Raw genomic sequence first — 18,167 nt, 5'->3', positions numbered from 1 at the left:
TCTCTGTCTCAGAAATAAATAAACATTAAAACAATTTTTTTAAGAAAAAAAATTTAAAAAGACCCAAAAGAGCAAATTGCAAGTAACTTAAATGCATCATAGAACAAACCTCATGAATATTTGTATAAAAACAAAACGATCCAGAACTCAATAGAGTAAAATTCATGACTGGCAAAACCAAAAAACAAACAAAAACACCCCACAAACCATTATACCCTTGCAAAGCAATAATAAAATATAGCCACATTGAGGAGAAAAAAAAACCAATAAATTGAAACTGGACTAGAACTAATAAAATGTTAAAATCAACAAATGAGGACATTGATACTGCTAGTACAACTATATTACATATGTTCAAAGAGTTGAGGAGAGTCATGGAAGATATAAATCCACCCAATTTGAACTTCTAAACATAAAAAGTTTGATGTGTGAGATGAAAAAAAAATCTGAATGCGATTAAGCAAGTTAGAAGACATTAAAAAGGAAATATTTTAGAATGGTTAAACTTGAAAATGTTGACCACACCAAATGTTGATAACGAAGTAGAGAAACTGGATATCTCATGAACTGCTTATGGGAATGTCCAATAATATAACTACTTTGAGAGATTGACAGTTTCTTAATCTGTTTAACATATGTGTGCAATATAATCTAGTCACTCCACTCCTTAGCCTTTTCCCAAAGAAAATGAAAGCCTACATCCCTACAAAGAATTGGGCACAAGTTCACACAATAGCTTTATTTGTAATATTCCACTAAAAAGACCAAAATGCCTATCAACAGGTTAATGGGTTGGCAAACTTTGGTATGTCCATGTAATGGATACTTGTCAGCAAGAAAAAGGAACGAACTATTGATATATGCTACAAAATGGATGAATATTAACATCGTTATGCTGAGTGGTAGAATCGAGACAAGAAAGCATACATACAGTATGATTCCAGTTGTATAAAATTCTAGAACATAAAAAGTAATCTATAGTGACAGAAAGCCTATTAGTTGTTGCTTCGAGAAGGGGGAGGAGGGACAGAGAAGTTTGAGTGGGAATGACTGCAAGGATCCGTTGGTGGGTATTGATATACTCATGATCTTGATTGTGGTGATGGTTCACGGTAGGTACACATGAAAACTAATCAAATTGTATACTTTTAATATGTGCAGTATATTGTGTGGTGTTAAAAAAAAAAGAGGAACCTGGAGAACAAAGGTTTCACAGGGAGTCATAGGTAGAACTATTAAAGCCATATTTCCTTTTTCTATAATGCATTTCCTTTATTCTTAAAAGTATTTGAAAACAACATTGATTATTAGATGTAGTGTCATGTGTAAATGCAATCCATAATAATTTACAGTTCTGTCCTACTTCTTCCAAAATCAAAGAAGCACAACTGCAACTGTTATTCACATGGATGTTGAAAGGCTGGGAGTCCACATGCTGATGGAGCCACCATAGCCATGGTTACAATATTGCTTATTGTGGACTCCATGACAACAAAGGATGTGCAATGAAAATTCACTAGTCTATACAGTAATATTCACTTCACACAGTGTTTGGAGTTTCTCACATTTTATCTTAGAGCCACCTGCAAGCTCATTAAACACAGATATCTGGGACCCATTACCAGTTTCTGACTGAGTAGGTCTGGTAGGGGGCTGAAAATTTTACATCTCTACCAAATTTACAGATGATGCTGATGAAGTTGCTCGAGGGACCACACTTTAAGAATCACTAAGATAAATGCCCTAGACAAAAAGACAAGGAATCCCTTCATGCAGTTGAATTTAATTATTCATTTGGGTTTGGATTTAAATATGTCCAGGTGGCAGAGAGCAAGCAAGCATCTGAGCAGCCCAGTGGAAATACCCCTGTCAGATGCTCATCCGTCCTTTCCTGTCTCCTGGATCCATTTAGCTCACCACAAACCTATTTTGTAGGTGTAGGAGTCACACACAGATCTTTCTACTTTTCAAATTTAAAATGTTTAATGGTAGCCAAAGGTAGCACCGTGTGCAGTTGAATCCTCGCAGAACCAATGAAGATCATTGTCCACTTGTAAGTTCAACAAGGTGTTTAAACGCCTGTCCTATGTCACACTCTGTGTTATGTACTTGATATTCAGTGGTGAGCAAGTTGGGCACGGTCTTTACCTCTTGGAAATTCCTGTCTATTGGAAAAATTGTCATTATATCAATAATCATCCAAATAAAAGAGCACAATTATGACAAATGTACAGAAGGAGAGCTGTAAATATTATTGACGATCAGTACAAAAATAATGTTCCTGTGAAGACAATGCATGTAATTCTATAACTTGACTGGATCTGTATCTGCCTCCAATTCTAATGATAATTTCTGATATAGTTTGCACTGGACAATTCTACCAGATAATTTTAAAGCGTATGGCACTCCACCTCCCATTTACATTTTCATTGCCTTTGGTTTTATCCCTGAATTTGTGTCTTCTTTCTCTTGTAAGTTGATTTAACTTCTACCTGTTATTACTTTTATATTTTTAGAAGTTATGGTGTCAGTTTATTTAATGTTTATCTTTTCTTTGACTGATTTCATCTCAACCAAAATAGATCTCTTGTTTAATTTGTTATTGTACATTTGGAAGAGAATCAGATTTTCTGAGCTTCACTAAATTACTTCTTCTTTTACAAGACAAATACTTCACAGGAGACCTGAATGTGAGTATTCAATAAATACTTTTCCTCCATTTCCCAATTTTTTTCCTTTATTCTTGCATGCACAGTAAGCTTGTGAAATTCATGAATGATAACTCTCAAAATTTTCTTGAAACCTGAAATTTAAGTATACCACAATGTTTGCATAAGCTTCTAGCTTTCACCTAAATGCCAGTATAGTTCCTCTTCTTATCATCTCACCTTTTAAACTTCCATGAAGAGTTTTATGCAATGCAATTTTCACATTAAAAGGAAATTTCTAATTCCTTCTTAAGGTTACCGTGTAACTAATGATGAACAGAAAAAAATCAAAGTTGCCTCGAGAAGTAGGTGGGGAACAGTTGACCAAATTGGTGCGCTTTTTTTTCGTTTTCTCAGATCTCAGGACATTTAGAACTTTACAGCATCAGAGCTGAGGGCCAAACTCTCAGGGATCACAGCTTTGACAACATAATTGCCTGGGACATTCAAGGCTAGGCTCTATCACCAGCTGAGTGACTCACCAGCTCATGTAGAATACATGAGATTCAAATTTGTGACGGAGCAAAACTTCAAATAACTCCAAATTATGAATGCCAGGGTTGCTTGGGAATTGTTCATTCTGTCTTCCAGCATTTGTAAAATATTTATTCAACAAATTATAAGATCGTGGCCAGTGATGAATACCAAGCCTCTATACTTCATGTTCTATAATTACGCCAAGTTGTATAAAATCATAGACCTCAAGATCCTATGACATTATTTACAACTTGTTTCTTATTTCTCTGATAGCTACAATACCATTTTAGATCCTTATCCCATTCATCCGTTTAAGCATTTTTGACATCTACTATGATGTAAGCACTTTGCCTACTTCTTCATACAATAGGCTCTACTCACTTAAAAAGCCTATAGTTTGGGTAGAAAGAAACACAAACAGACCATTACAATAAAATGTGAAGAGTACTGTATCACAGGGAAGCCCAGAAAAGAAGAGGAAGAAAGACACATCAAGTTTATGAGGTTTAATCCAGTATGTTTTCCCATTGATTTTCCTCTCATTCTGAACATGGTTCATGAAATAACATCCTAAACATGTCCAGAGTCAGCAAGTACCACCCAGCATCTGTGTTTTAGGCCCCACTGCAGCTTTCATTATTAGCAGATCTGACACTTGCCTGTTCTAGTAAGTTATTATGGTTTCTATCAGGACATAGAAAATAGATGTGAAAATAGATGTGATAGACTTGGAATAGAATTTAGTCATGGGAAAAATGTCTGTTTTAGGTTAAAATATCATATCAAATAAATAGTTGCTAGGTGACAACACAGTGTGATTCATATTCTGCAAATGATATAGCTGTAAAAAAATTAAAACTTAGTTTTTCTTTAAAGCATTTTCTCATATTGTCTAACGATGCTAGGTTGGGGACTTTTTTTTTAATTTTTTTAATGTTTATTTTTGGCACAGAGAGAGACAGAGCATGAGTGGGGGATGGGCAGAGAGAGAGGGAGACACAGAATCCAAAGCAGGCTCCAGGCTCTGAGCTGTCAGCACAGAACCCCACATGGGGGTCAAACTCACAGACTGTGAGATCATGACCTGAGCCGAAGTCAGACGCTTAACCAACTGAGCCACCCAGGCACCCCTAGGTTGGGGACTTCTAATACTGTAGGACAAACACATTGACCATTAAATTTTTATTTCAGGAGGGAGTTACTGATACCCAAAGTCCCTGCTGAGACACGGTAGGGTTTTATGATGTGAGATTTGAGGTAGATTTTCCCACGACTTCCATCGTCTCAACTTACTCCAAAAAGGAAAAATAAAAACCTGTATTAAATGAAAGCCCAAAGAATTATTAGAATTGTATGGTTCCAAACAGGGCAAGAGAGTAATATAAGTAATGGGAACATATGTCAGTAGAAACTTACTTTCTCTTTTCCAAAGATAGTGTGCCCCTGTAGGGAGAGACTATCATTTGTTCTTTGGGCTGGCAATACTTAATTCTCTGTTCTGTACTTGGTAGGCACTCAATAAACATTCGGCAACGATTATAAAAATAATGAAGATGAAGTTATTTTAATTTTAAATTAAGTTAAATTCTAGGAAGGTTTTGTAATAAAAGTAAATTTAATATTTCTCCCAGCTCTATTCTTTGCTCTTTAGGACATTTCATAAGTATGTCTTGCCTGTTCAGAATGACACTATGCATTATTCTCAAAGGCATGAATTTTTTCAATCTCTGGAGTCATATTGATTTGGAATAAACATGTCCTTAAAATTCTAATTTAATGTTCTCGGAAAATTTTGCCATTATGGAAGTCACTTTCATATGTTCCTGTGAGAGTCAAGGGAGAGATTTGAATTTCTACTTGATTTCTTGCTTCTATTCAATTTCCTATCCAAGGTGTCAAATTTATCTCTCACTTGTGACTTTCATAGGAAGATATGAGGGCTCCAATGGCAGAAGGGAAAGGACTATATTTATAATTGTCAGTATTTTTATAGCAACAAGCTGCTGGATCAATAAAAGATAATACAGATTGAGCCATTTATATTCTTACAGCTATAATTTAATTTTACGTGGGAGCAATACATAACTTTTCTTTTATGTTTACTTAGCTATCTGTGTCTTGGAGCCCCTTTTTTGCCTTTGAATTGCCAGTTATCCTAATACTGTTTTTATCTTTTATTTTCTGTGAAAGCAGAAGAAAAAATTTTAAGTGTAATGACTATAAAAGGAAATGACACCTTATAAAAGGCATTGTTAAAATGAAGTACTAAATGTCAAGATTCTTAAAGCACAGGAGAAAATTTACATTAGTTTCTAATTATACTCTATCAGCAAATTAAAAAATACAGAGTCTAAAACTGGAATAAGTCTACAAGTGAATCAAAATTGCATTTAAAATGTCTTTTCTTTACCAGATGATCAAAGTACCTATTTTTTTTTTTTCTGTGTGAAATGCCACCTGTTCTATACAGCTTTCCTGATTGGTTGAAAATGAAATTGAAAATTCTGTGCTTTTTCACATCCACCTCAATCATATCTTTTCATTTTGCATTTTGTAGTTTCTCATAATTTCTTTTTTTTTTTTAATTTTTTTTTCAACGTTTATTTATTTTTGGGACAGAGAGAGACAGAGCATGAACGGGGGAGGGGCAGAGAGAGAGGGAGACACAGAATCGGAAACAGGCTCCAGGCTCCGAGCCATCAGCCCAGAGCCTGACGCGGGGCTCGAACTCACGGACCGCGAGATCGTGACCTGGCTGAAGTCGGACGCTTAATCGACTGCGCCACCCAGGCGCCCCGCATAATTTCTCTTTTAATAATCAGTTTCTTATCCATCTAGATGTACATGTCCTGTGACACTCTTTGAAGAAAATATATACGCTATTGTAGTAGATTGAATGCTGCTGTTACATTAGGTAATCACCCACTCTGCTTCTCTATTTTCCTTAAGAGTTCATGAAAACAAAAGGAAGGCAAATCTCCTTATTGACCAAAAATTACACTAACAATTCAACAGACGAACTTCAACAGATGATGAGCAAAGGTGAAATCATATAATTTTGCTTAATCCTTCCATTTCAAAGCAAGTTTGACTAAATGTGTAGTCATATTGATCATAAAATCTGTTTTGTTTGATTATTTCCAGTTGCTAATTAATAAACTGTGGAGTTTAAAAAATAGAGGGGACTATAAATTAAAAATTGAGCTACATTCCTGACTTTGTACATGACCATGAGAATGTCAACTCTCAACTATCCTCAGGTGATTTATGAAGAAAGAAGCCTCTAGAATTTTCTGAAGATTGAAAGCAATAATCCCTCCAACAGTTTTTTTTTTTTAGAAAGTTAAAAGAGCATAAAATTGATATGCAAGCTAGATATAATGACTTATTTCAAACTACTACATAGAGACACTGGTTAATTAAGCTATGTTTAATTGGAATTTGATTATTACCATGAAGATGAGTATTATTTTTTTCATGTGTCACTAAGACCATATGTTTTCAATAAACTCTTTGAGACTCACCTTAACAGTTACCGCATGAGAACAAAGAAAAAAATAAGTTTCATTTCTGTATTTCTCTATTTAGAATTATTTAGGAGAAAGGCCAATGACCACATCAAAATATAGTTCTTTGAGATAAGTACCTTAGTGTTGTCAGCACAACATGAAATATTTAAGATTTCTGCAACAGGAACTAAAATGGGCATTTTGTCACACAATACCAGATATGCCATTTCAGTTGGAATGCATAGAAGTAAAGCATTAAACACACCAGATAACCTTATGAAACTATAGTCTCAAATCTAAGTGAAAATCATGCAAGAGTATCCATAAAACTTGTACTTCTAAAATTCTAGAAAAGGATTTATCTTGTTTTTTCATTATTTAAAAAAATTTTATTTTATATTTATTTATTTTTGAGAGACAGAGGGACACAGAGCGTGAGTGGGGCAGGGGCAGAGAGAGAAGGAGACACAGAATCTGAAGCAGGCTCCAGGTTCCGAGTTGTTAGCACAGAGCCTGACACGAGGTTTGAACATGAACCGTGAGATCATGACCTGCGCTGAAGTCGGATGCTCACCTGAGTGAGCCAGCCAGGCACCTGTCTTGTTTTTTATTTTTAATGTTTATTTATTTTGGAGAGAGAGGGGAGGGAGGAGCAGAGAGAGGATAATGTATGTCATTTTTAAGATCCCACTATATGAATATGCATTCCCTATCCCACTGCCCCACAATCTTTCTAGTATAGTATGCACACTACGTTAGCAGGAACAAATATTCCTTCCTTTGGATCTTCTCTTCAACACTCTGGACATTTTAAAATAACAATTTGTCTTCTATAAGACAAGTCATCAACTAAAATATACAGATATAAATAATCTATTTATAGACAGGCTAATTATATCAATCCAAATAGAACCAAAATTCCTTCATATTTGGACTTGTCCATTGGCAAATAAATGTAAGAAGCTGGCCAAAGTATAATTTAATCCCAATGGGACTGCTATTTAAGGAAAACAAAACAAAAATTCTTAACTTTAACCAATTCTCTTCTATACTCCCCTCTGGGCACATAAATAATAAAAACAACTAATCCCATAGGGATAAATCCATGTCCCCTCCCCAACTTCTTCTTCCTCTTTAATTAGGGACAAAACAACTAAGTAGTACAGTTTGAATATAAACTTGCCAGTATTTCTAAAATGTTACATAAGAAAATTGTCACTAGTATATTAAGAAGAATTCTAACTTGGTACAACATAATCCACAGAGCAAGAAGTCAGGCCTAGAGGGAAAATGAAAGGTCAAAGAGTTGGTTCCAAAAAATCTCCCAACTCTAATGAAATAGTTTGTATTACACAAGGTCTCCAGTCAAAAGCTACTATAAAATCTCAGTCTAAAAATTTTCAGCTTATTTAGGCATTAGAGAGCAATTAAAGCAGCCATGATTAGAGGTACAGATCAAAAAGAGAATGGAAACACACTAAAGGGAACTATACTTGTTTAGCTGCTTTCTCCCATTGAAACAGTTACTATTATTTGCCATTTCATAGCGGGAGGCTCAGAGTTTAAGCAGAAAGTCTGTCTAGAGTGTTTGTCAAACTTGGGATGTGGTAAAAATATAATGGCTAAAAAGGTAGGTCAGACCCAAACGAACAAGATCTAGAGAAAATGACTTTGTAAGGAAGTGAGGACAACCTTTTTTTGCTTGAGTCATTTGTCAAGCATTAATATTTCAAGGTGTAAGAGACTGAAGAACTAAGAAGGAAGCAGGTTAGAAGGCAAAAAAAAAAGAAAACAACAAAAAAAACAAAAACAAAACCCTTTTAGCAGTCTCACAGCACCAAAAGAACACAAATTGGAAATTAGAATCTTCCAAGAAAGAGAGGCAATGGTAAAACTCAAATTTTTCAGGAATATGGGCAAAGTAAAAATATTACAGCTTCTACAAAGCTTCAAACCAGTTCTCAAACTTTATTAATCCTAGCTTAGACTGAGAGAATCTGCCCTTATACTAACTACTCACTAGAATAATTAAATATTCTTTGATAAAGATAATGTCACATAGAGCTTCCTGTCTTGGCAGTCTTTTATATACAATGTTTAGAATTCAAAACAAATTTACAATAGTACCAAATGATCAAAAAACAAGAGAAGGAATAAGTACTAGAAACAGACCCACAGATGATCTAGGTAGTGAAATGATAAAACAGAAATGTAAAAATAATTGTAATCAATATGTTCAATAAAATAGATGACAAAATAGTTTCAAAAAGCATAAGAATATATATAATATATAACATATAACATATATATAGAATATAAATATAAATATAAATATAAAATATTCAAATGGTAGTTCCAGAACTGAAGGATACAATAACTGAAAAGAATATTTGTGAGTAAATTACCAGAAGATTAGATATAAGAAAACAAAAATGTAGGTCAGTAGAAAATAACCAGATTGAAAAACAAAGAGAAAAGAAGGTTGGTCAAAAAAAGAAAAAAGATTAGGAGACATAAGTAATGTCGGAAATGGTAAAATGCATATGTAGAAGAAAAGAGAGAAGAGGGAACATGAGACTGAAGCAATAGTTGAAGAGACAATGGCAAAACATTTTCCAAGGCTGTAGAAAGATATCAAGATACAGTTTTTTTTTCATTTTTTAATGTTTATTTATTTTTGAGAGAGAGAGAGAGAGAGAGAGAGAGAGCGAGCATGAGAAGGGGAGGGGCCTCAAGAGAGGGAGACAGAATCCTAAGCAGACTCCAGGCTCTGAGCTGTCAGCACAGAGCCTGACATGGGGCTTGAACTCATCAACTGTGAGATCATGATCTGAGCTGAAGTCTGATGCTTAACTGACTGAGCCACCCAGGAGGCCCTCAAGACACAGTTTTACAAAGAACTGCTACTCTCCAAAATTATAAATACCCAAAACATCACATCTATGCACAATTTAGTAAAACTTATGAAAAAAATAAAGGGAAAATAAAATCTTAAAAACAGCCAGAGTAAAGAAAAAAAATTCCACATTATTTGACTTCTCCAACTAGCAGTAAAGGACTCTTATTCTTACAATTTCTTACATTCTTACAGTGATATATTTCTCTAACTGAATTCATCCTAATGCCCCTTATCCTAGAAATTCAAAAGAATTCAAAAATAAATGTGTATGGCTTGGTAATTTGAATGACAAATAGTCACATTAAAAAAATCAGCTTGAAGACATTTAATCATTTCTCCTTTTCCAGCCTGAAATCTTTTCCCTTTATAATTTTATTTTGAAATTTAGGAGGTGACATTTGTTTCTTAATTGGGAATTTTAACCTTGAGACCAACTCTTCAACTTGATTTGTCATTTTCTCATGAGCTATCCCCCACTGACCCACTCAAAATACAAACTTTGAAGTTCTTAAATTCACAGTGACCATGAAATTTGAATCTTTGTCTTTTGGTCATAATACCATTATACAATATTTATAAGGATGTAGGAAAGGTTTATTTTACATTTAGGAAGATAAAACTGTATTCTTTAAGTGTATTCTTATTTTCCTGTGTAATAAGAACTGTATTCTTATTTTCCTGTGTAATTCCCTGATGATGAGTGATGTTGAGCATCTTTTCATGTGTCTGTTAGCCATCTGGATGTCTTTGGAAAAGTCTATTCATGTTTTCTGTCCATTTCTTCACTGGATTACTGTGTTTTGGATGTTGAGTTTGGTTAGTTCTTTATAGATTTTGGATACTAACCCTTTGTCCGAAATATCATTTGCAAATATCTTCCCCCATTCTGTTGTTGCCTTTTAGTTTTGTTGATTGTTTCCTTTGCTGTGCAGAAGATTTTTATTTTAATGAGGTCCCAATAGTTCATTTTTGCTTTCATTTCAGAAAAATGAAACCTTGCTATTTGCAGCAATGTGGATAGACTAGAGTGTATTATAATAAGTGAAATAAGTCAGAGAAAGACAAATATCATATAATTTCACTTATATGTGGAATTTAAGAAACACAACAGATAAACTTAGGGGAAGGGAAGGAAAGATAAGATAAAAACATAAAAGAGAGGCAAGCCATGAGAGACTCTTAACAATAGAGAACAAACTGAGGGTTGCTGGAGGGGAAGTGGGAGGGTGGATGGGTTAAATGGGTGATGAGCACTAAGGAGGACACTTGGGATGAGCACTGGGTGTCATATGTAAGAAATGAATCACTGGATTCTACTCCTAAAGCCAAGATGACACTGTATGTTAACTAACTTGTATTTAAATTAAAAAAAAAAAAAAAAAAACAAATACAAAGTAGCCCACCATGCTGGTTTCTATTTAAACCAAATTTGAAAGAAGAATCATCATTTCTTTTGGATTTATATTTTGTTCATTTTTCATTGGGACAGACTTTCATCTAAACAAGAAGAAACACGTGAACTACAATGGTAAATATGAGGAACAAAGACTGATGGAAGAGGAAGCAAAAAGACAATGGAGGAAATATTTTAGGAAATTATGGTATAAAAAGTAGAAAAGAGGAGAGGTAGAAAGGAATTATTCAAGAAAATATAAAAGGGAAAGAGTCAGTATTAGACATTCAGATTCAACAGATATTTTTGAACCTCTGTGGGTTTGCCTGTGTGCTGGGCTCTGAACAAAATGAAAAAGGCCTCTGCTTCCAAGGAACTTATATTGTAGTTGTTGTGTATCAGTTAAGATTAGGTGGCCTGTATGAAAAAAATGTGTGAAAAGATTTTAAAATTCATATTGTTTTTCTTTAACCCAAAATAAAACTGAACTTAACCCAGTGTTGGTTAAATTCTACCCTGAAGGCAATCACTGTTCAAAACAGCTGCTGTGGCCCCCAGCTTCCCCATTCATTACCAGACAGCAAAAAAGGGGAAGAGAAAATAAAGCAAAAGGGAAATATTATCCCTTAAGGAACCAACCATACTAGGAGTCTCTTCCCAAAACTTTTAACTTCTAACTCATTAGTCAGGGTTTAGTCATGTTGAAACCTTTAGCATATATGGAAGAGTGGGAAGTAAAATATTTTTGTTGGGCATATCACTGCTCCAAATAATACTCGTTGTTTGCTCTTAAAGCAGAAAGCAAGAATGGATATCGTGTAGGGATCCAGTTGGCTCTGCCATGGATAGAAATGTGAACAATGTGATCTTTGATTATTATTTTATATTTATTTGCTTCTTATGGTCTTCAAACCATGGCTATATTTATAATGATAAAAAAAAAGAGACTTATGTTGCCTGAGTCTATTTTCTCCTAGTTGGCCCTATCAGTTATTGTTCATCTAAATCTACTTTTCCTTTTTTCCATTCCCTAAGAGCTTACTTGTTTTTAGTGGAACTGGGAAAATTGTTTAAACTCCAACGTGACTCACAGAACTACTTGCAGATGTTGCCTTTGAACATTTGGAGACTAATGAGAGGTGCACACTAATCTCATTAGATTATTCACAAATAAAAACAATAATTTTATATTCTTAATAGTTTAAGATCCAGAGATTTGGCACAAGACACTGCCAATTCAACCCTATTTCCAGTTACTCATACTGAGGACATATCTAAATAAGTTCCAGAAGCACCTTAAAGTTTCAATCCCATTATAATTCCTGTGGCTAATTACTGGTGGCAGAAGGACTGAGTTTCTCTTTCACATATTAGTTTTGGAAAGTTAAACTCTGTTAGAGTACTAATAAGGAGTATGCTGATTGCTTCTCAGCTCCTACTTCCCTCCCTCACACTATTAGAAAATAAACGAATGGTTAAATCTTTCTCTGAATCAATCATGCAATTTCCTGAGCACAGGAGCTTTACAATTTGCAGTATGCTTTTCCCTGTAGTATCTCACTTTATTCTCATACTTTCCCTGTAAAGTATAACAATTTGCAGTTATTACCCACATTGTACCGTATCTGGGGGTCTGAGGAGTGACCTTGAATTGTTCAAGTCACTTGGCCTGTAAAATTTGAACTATGACCGATTAAAAAACATTTTTTCACTATAATTAATGTCCTTTTAATCTACCCACAAATTTTCAGTAAAATTATTTTCCTATGTTGCTGTTGCCAATACAGAAGCAAAAACCAAAAAACCAAAAATGTTCTATGTTGCTTCTGCATTCCCCTCTTTTAATTACATTCATACACACTTTCGCATCTCTCCCTTTTCTGCCCTTCCAGAGCAATTGGTTTTGTAGCTATCCCTTAATTAATGCCCGTTCTTCACCCATTGGTATAAAGGGCAGGAATGAAATATCAAAACTTGCTTTGTGATCGTAGATTCACTCCTGCTGCGAGGCTGAATGAAAGGAATAAAATTTCAATTAAGCAATTACGGAGGAGTGCCGCTGAAAGCCTCAGGGGTGCAACTGTTCCTCTCCATGATTTTTGCAGCCCTCATTGACCATATGTTGAATTTCCATTTTCCATGGTTTCCTCTCAGGCGGAAATCCCCACATATTGACATGCGTGTAATGGAGGAGCACCACGTGAGGCCCAGTTTTGTATTTATCCAAGCCCACTTGCTTCAATGTCTGTGACAAGAGTAGAATGGGTACCAGCAAGAGGCCGGACATTTTCGATGCCCTGTCAAAGCCTGGCTGTGCTTGGTCCTGTGATGATATGGAAATGGCTCCCTTCTTATTGTGCAAGCCAAGCTCACATGTGGATTAGCCCTTTGAACACCAAGTCCATTTCTTTGCTTTCATTGTTTAGTACTTGTAAGCCAGAACCTGCATAAAGAGTAGGCATTCCCGTTTCCAGCCACGTAGACTGACTTCAGAAAGCTTAAGAGAGGCGAGCTCATAGAGTCACGTTGTCTCCAAGACACCAAAGAAGCCAAGTTTGATTGTGTTTTCCTGTCTTTCAACTCATAGACTTCAGGTTCCTGCAAGTTGTGAGCACAAACTATCACTCTATAGATACTCAAGGCACTTGGAATCAGTCACCACATGTCTACCCACTGGAATTAATTTGGAGTAACAACATGTTCTGTGGATATTTCTTAGTTGCTTTTTTTTTTTCAGTGCCTTTGCTCTGAGATTATAAAGCACATATTTAAAAAATTCTAATAGTTCTAAATGTGAAAATAATGCTTTAAATACTAATGTTATATACTAGTACTACTAATATGCTACATTTACATTACAATTCAAATTTGTCATGTCATTATTGTTTCTTTGCATTGCTGACCTTGATGTTAAGAAACAGAAACACGTGGAAGCAGTAGTGATCTTTTGTATCATTATTTTATGAAAGGGGATCTACGATTCTGAAGCAGAAGTATTCAGGAGTTTGTTTTTAAATGTTAATACCATTGTCAATATACTCTAGAACTTAAAAAATGTTACAAAGAGTGCTGAAGAAAGAACTTTATTTTTTAAAAACATGAAAAATAAAAAGGAATATTCATTGAATCTTCTCCAGTCCCTATCCCTAATACCTGAGCCTGCAGAAGTGAACACAGACCACACTATCCTTTGCAAACAGGGTTTCGAGGGCTCCCTGTAGGACCAAGCCCAGTGTCCTCACTGGTGCATTCCAAACTGTAATGGTCTGATCCATGCTTTGTTTAACTTCTCTATTTCCACTGTCTCACTTAAGTTCTAGTAATAGCATTTTACTGAATTTTCCTGAATAGTTTTAAGCTCCTACATAATTTTCCTAAATTGCTTCAGCCTACAATGATCTTCCTTTCTTATGGATTGAATTGTGTTTCCCCCCAAAAGATACGTTGAAGTTATAACCCCCAGTATCTCAGAATGTGACCTTATTTTGAAATAAGGTTAATGTAGATGTGATTAGTTAGGGTAGGTGGGCCACTAATACAGCATGACTTGTGCGCTTACTCATAAGACAATGGCCATAAGAAGGTTCAAACACACAGGGAGAAGTGATGTATCTATAATGACTGCCAACCATCACCAAAAGCCAGGTGAGAGGCATGGAGCAGATTCTCCCTCATGAAAAAACCCTTAGAAAAAACCAACCCTATAGACACTTTGATTGTGGACTTCCAGCTTCCAGAAATATGAGAGAATACATTTTTGGTGTTTTAAGCTACCCAATGTGTGGCGTTTTATTACAGCAGCCCTAGGAAATGACTATATTCTCCATTTCCAACTGCTATTGTCTGCCCATTCTATGGAGCACAGTTTAAACATAATCGCTATTCTCCCTAGTTCCTCCCTGAAGGAAGGCTATCAGAAATCTCTTACACCTACCTCATTTCCTCTCACCCTACCTTGTTACTCTAGCCATTTCTATGCAGTCAGCTGCCTACAGACACAACCTGACAGGACCTCATTCCATAACAGGGCATGTCTTTACTTTCTTCCCCTAACCTTCTCTGCTTCCACCAAGTGAGACTTCTCCAGGCTGCAGAAACTGCTCAGTCATACTAACACACACCGATCTGAAAGAGCAAAGGAGTTAATATACTGGAGGGCTGTGAGCCAGTAAACTAATACTCCTCTGTAATGTTCCTTGGATGGATGGTTCTGAGACACATTTTACCCAGGAGCTTGCAGGACTGAGCGGAACCGAGCCCACAGAAAACCAGCTCATCACTACAGCTTTAGATTGCCTTTCCCTTCATTTCTGTGTCATTTTTTTCAGTTCTCTACTTTTTGAGGTCACATTCTGAAATAATTCAGTGTCACAAAAGCTTTAGTCTTAAGTTCTGCTTTGGGGGTAGAAGGTAAGCAGGCTGAGACATTTTTCCACCATAGATTGACTTTGCACTGTAAATATTCATGTGGAAAATGCTGCTTTGCACTTGGTTATTTGTGAATGCATATGACTGTCCTGATTCATCAGGAGGCTCTGGCTGCTGTGGCTGTGAGGGATGTCTGTAGCCTAGCTTTATCTAATGTAGGACCCAGGCCAAAGAAAAAAGTAAAAACAACAAACAACCACCAATAGCAGGTTCTAATACTATATATCTAAATATTTAAAGGTAACAATTCAACCTAATAAATTATCAAATAAAATAGGTACCCTCCTTCCACTTGACAAATACGTCTTCGTAATGACCTGGAAGGCCAGGTTAAATTCAGGAAACTTGGATTTTTTTTTCTGGTATGGGAGTCCCGTACCAGAGCACAGCAGGGAGAGAGGGAGCCAGCACTTGGCCTGAAGCTCGTCCCGCTTTTCTTTGTATCACACCCCAAATACCATCCCACTTTGTCCTGTACATGTGGACTCCCTATTCAACTCTACCGCCTTGGGTCTAGGGATTACACATAATGGTTCAGTCTGCCTTTGATGGGATAAAGCCTGGAAGAAAAGTCAGGACCACTGGACATGGAATTCCGAGATCCTGAGGATCCAGATCATGACCCAGAAGGGGCTGTGTGATTTCAAGGTGGGCATATCACAAAGAATGGTCAAGAAGTTTGTTCAATAAGGAAGGTTTGTTTCATAAAGAATTATCGCCAAGCTAAAATGGGCAGTAACAAATCCCTGAAATCGTAGTGCTTGTGAACAAAAACCATAAATAAAATAAATACAACCACACTTTACAACACAAAAAGGTCTTTGAAAATAGGGCTTGTTCCTAGGTAAAGTTGATGAAAATCAAAGAGTGCTTCAGGGAGCACTGAAAATCCTGCTCACTGCCCATCGACATAGTTCTAGGTATCCTTTCATTATCCTTGAGAATTCCAGAATTCCACATCAAAGAGAGAGTAGGGTAATCCCAGAACCCCTGTGGTTAACAGGTAAGTACAGAGGGCAACCCAAAGGCTTATCTCTTTCTCTGCCATCTTCTAACCCCATCCCAAACTTTGGTTATATCCCCTACATTGGCAAAATTAGCTGGATTAAATTTTCTGACTGAACAAGTTTAATGATGATGTTTCCCTTCAGTTAGTTTACTCTGTTTTATTTTGTTTTGTTTTGTTTTCCTATTTGTGTACTTATTTATTTGAATATCTTCTTTAAAAACCCTATCAAGTAATTTGAAAATAGCTATATGGATACAGTGTTAAGCAATCCCATACACCTGTTTTTTTTTGATAAATGGTATATAATAAACAAATTTTTAAAAAGGCTTTTGTCTTGCACTCAAAGGATACACACTATAAAGCTATGCAAATTCTTATTACATTATTTAGTACTGAGCAAACTTATTCATCAATTGTCTTGCACATGCTCTTTTCCAACAACTCATAGTATTTATAATTCATCCATATCAAATAGTGTTTACTAAATGCCTCTCTAGATAACACATTCACTGTATAATTCTTGGTGTAGCTATTAAAGAGTTAGCTTTATTTTTTGGCATTTTATAGTGAGTGGAGGTATCATGGAATGTCTTAGGTAGGGTGTTTTTACCTTCATTTACCTCCCCCCATTCCTACCCCTGCCTTGATATTCTTATAGTTTCTAAATATTATGGAAGCATGAATAGCACCATGAAAATTTTCTATATGTATTGATGTATAATATACAGCCTAAAGAAAAAAATCACAGTGTGCACACTACACAGTAAAGACCACTTTCTCCATTCCAGCCAGACTGTACCCATAAGCCCCTCCCATACAGAGATTTCTGAAACATTTGGTTTCTAGATTAAACAAACTTAAAAAAAAACCTTTTGACATTTATTTATTTTTGAGAGACAGCACAAGCAGGGAGGGGCAAAGAGAGAGAGAGACACAGAATCCAAAAGCAGGCTCTAGACTCTTGAGCTGTCAGCACAGAGTCTTATGTGGGGCTTGAACCCATGAACTACTTGAGCTGAAGTTGGATGCTTAACTGACTGAGCCACTCAGGTGCCCCACAAACTTTTTAGTAAATGGAATGGTACACTAAGATAACTTAAGAATTTTCCCAATACAGGAATGCTAGCAAACTATAATGAAAATTTTTTCAAATGTGTAGTTGAACACATGGGGAAGAAAGTAAAATCCTCAGGTGCTAACAATATACAAAGTACAGAAAACAAGAATGGTAAGTGAATGGGTGCTGTGGCTGTGTGGTAGGAAACTGGGGCAGGTGACAAGCCCTTGGACTCGTGTGAGGAAGGGAACTGTACATGAAATCTTGACCTTAATCCAGAACATTAAAATGACTGTACCCTTCAAACCAGAACACCCTTAGGCTCAGAGGGAGAATGCATGAAGGCTTTCCTAATGATATTTGGAGGTGGGTGGCTTTAAAGTAGTTAATTTCCAATTCTCAGCTTCCTAAAATTGATCTTTCATAGAATATCTGAGATTTTAAAAAATGCTTATGCCTAAAGTGAATCCATCTGGCATATGCTGGTTCTCAGTGTTACCTCTCTTTTCATAATCACCCTTTCCCAAATAATAAAAGACAAATTCTATGTCTCCTCTAACAGTGACCTTACTAAGGGGCTTTGGCCAAAAGTGTAACCTTCTCCATGTCAAACAAAGTGGCCATGGGAAGACTGATGATGGTGTTGGGCAAATGAGTATTTAATGACTGGGTAACTGATCTTTTCAG

At 35.9% G+C, this 18,167-nt stretch overlaps 1 long non-coding RNA gene across 2 annotated transcripts in view; it reads left to right on the top strand.

Annotated features, from left to right (window-relative positions):
• Positions 1–14,759, top strand: part of LOC121033855 (uncharacterized) — a 46,282-nt gene extending 31,523 nt beyond the window's left edge. Inside the window, exons 1-4 of one of the 2 annotated variants that reach the window (XR_005792148.1) lie at positions 2,575–2,690; positions 6,135–6,227; positions 6,330–6,445; positions 11,083–14,759. This is a non-coding gene — a long non-coding RNA (uncharacterized LOC121033855). Of the gene's footprint in view, positions 1–2,574; positions 2,691–6,134; positions 6,228–6,329; positions 6,446–11,082 lie in introns of those variants that run through there. The other variant, XR_005792147.1, reaches the window with a different exon arrangement.
• Positions 14,760–18,167: the final 3,408 nt, after the last annotated feature.

This window comes from Herpailurus yagouaroundi, unplaced genomic scaffold, assembly GCF_014898765.1.
Source record: "Herpailurus yagouaroundi ecotype Mexico unplaced genomic scaffold, PumYag 159, whole genome shotgun sequence".
NCBI classification, from domain to species: domain Eukaryota; kingdom Metazoa; phylum Chordata; class Mammalia; order Carnivora; family Felidae; genus Herpailurus; species Herpailurus yagouaroundi.
Note: the sequence above shows the minus strand (reverse complement) of the source record. Positions and strands in the feature narration are given on the sequence as shown.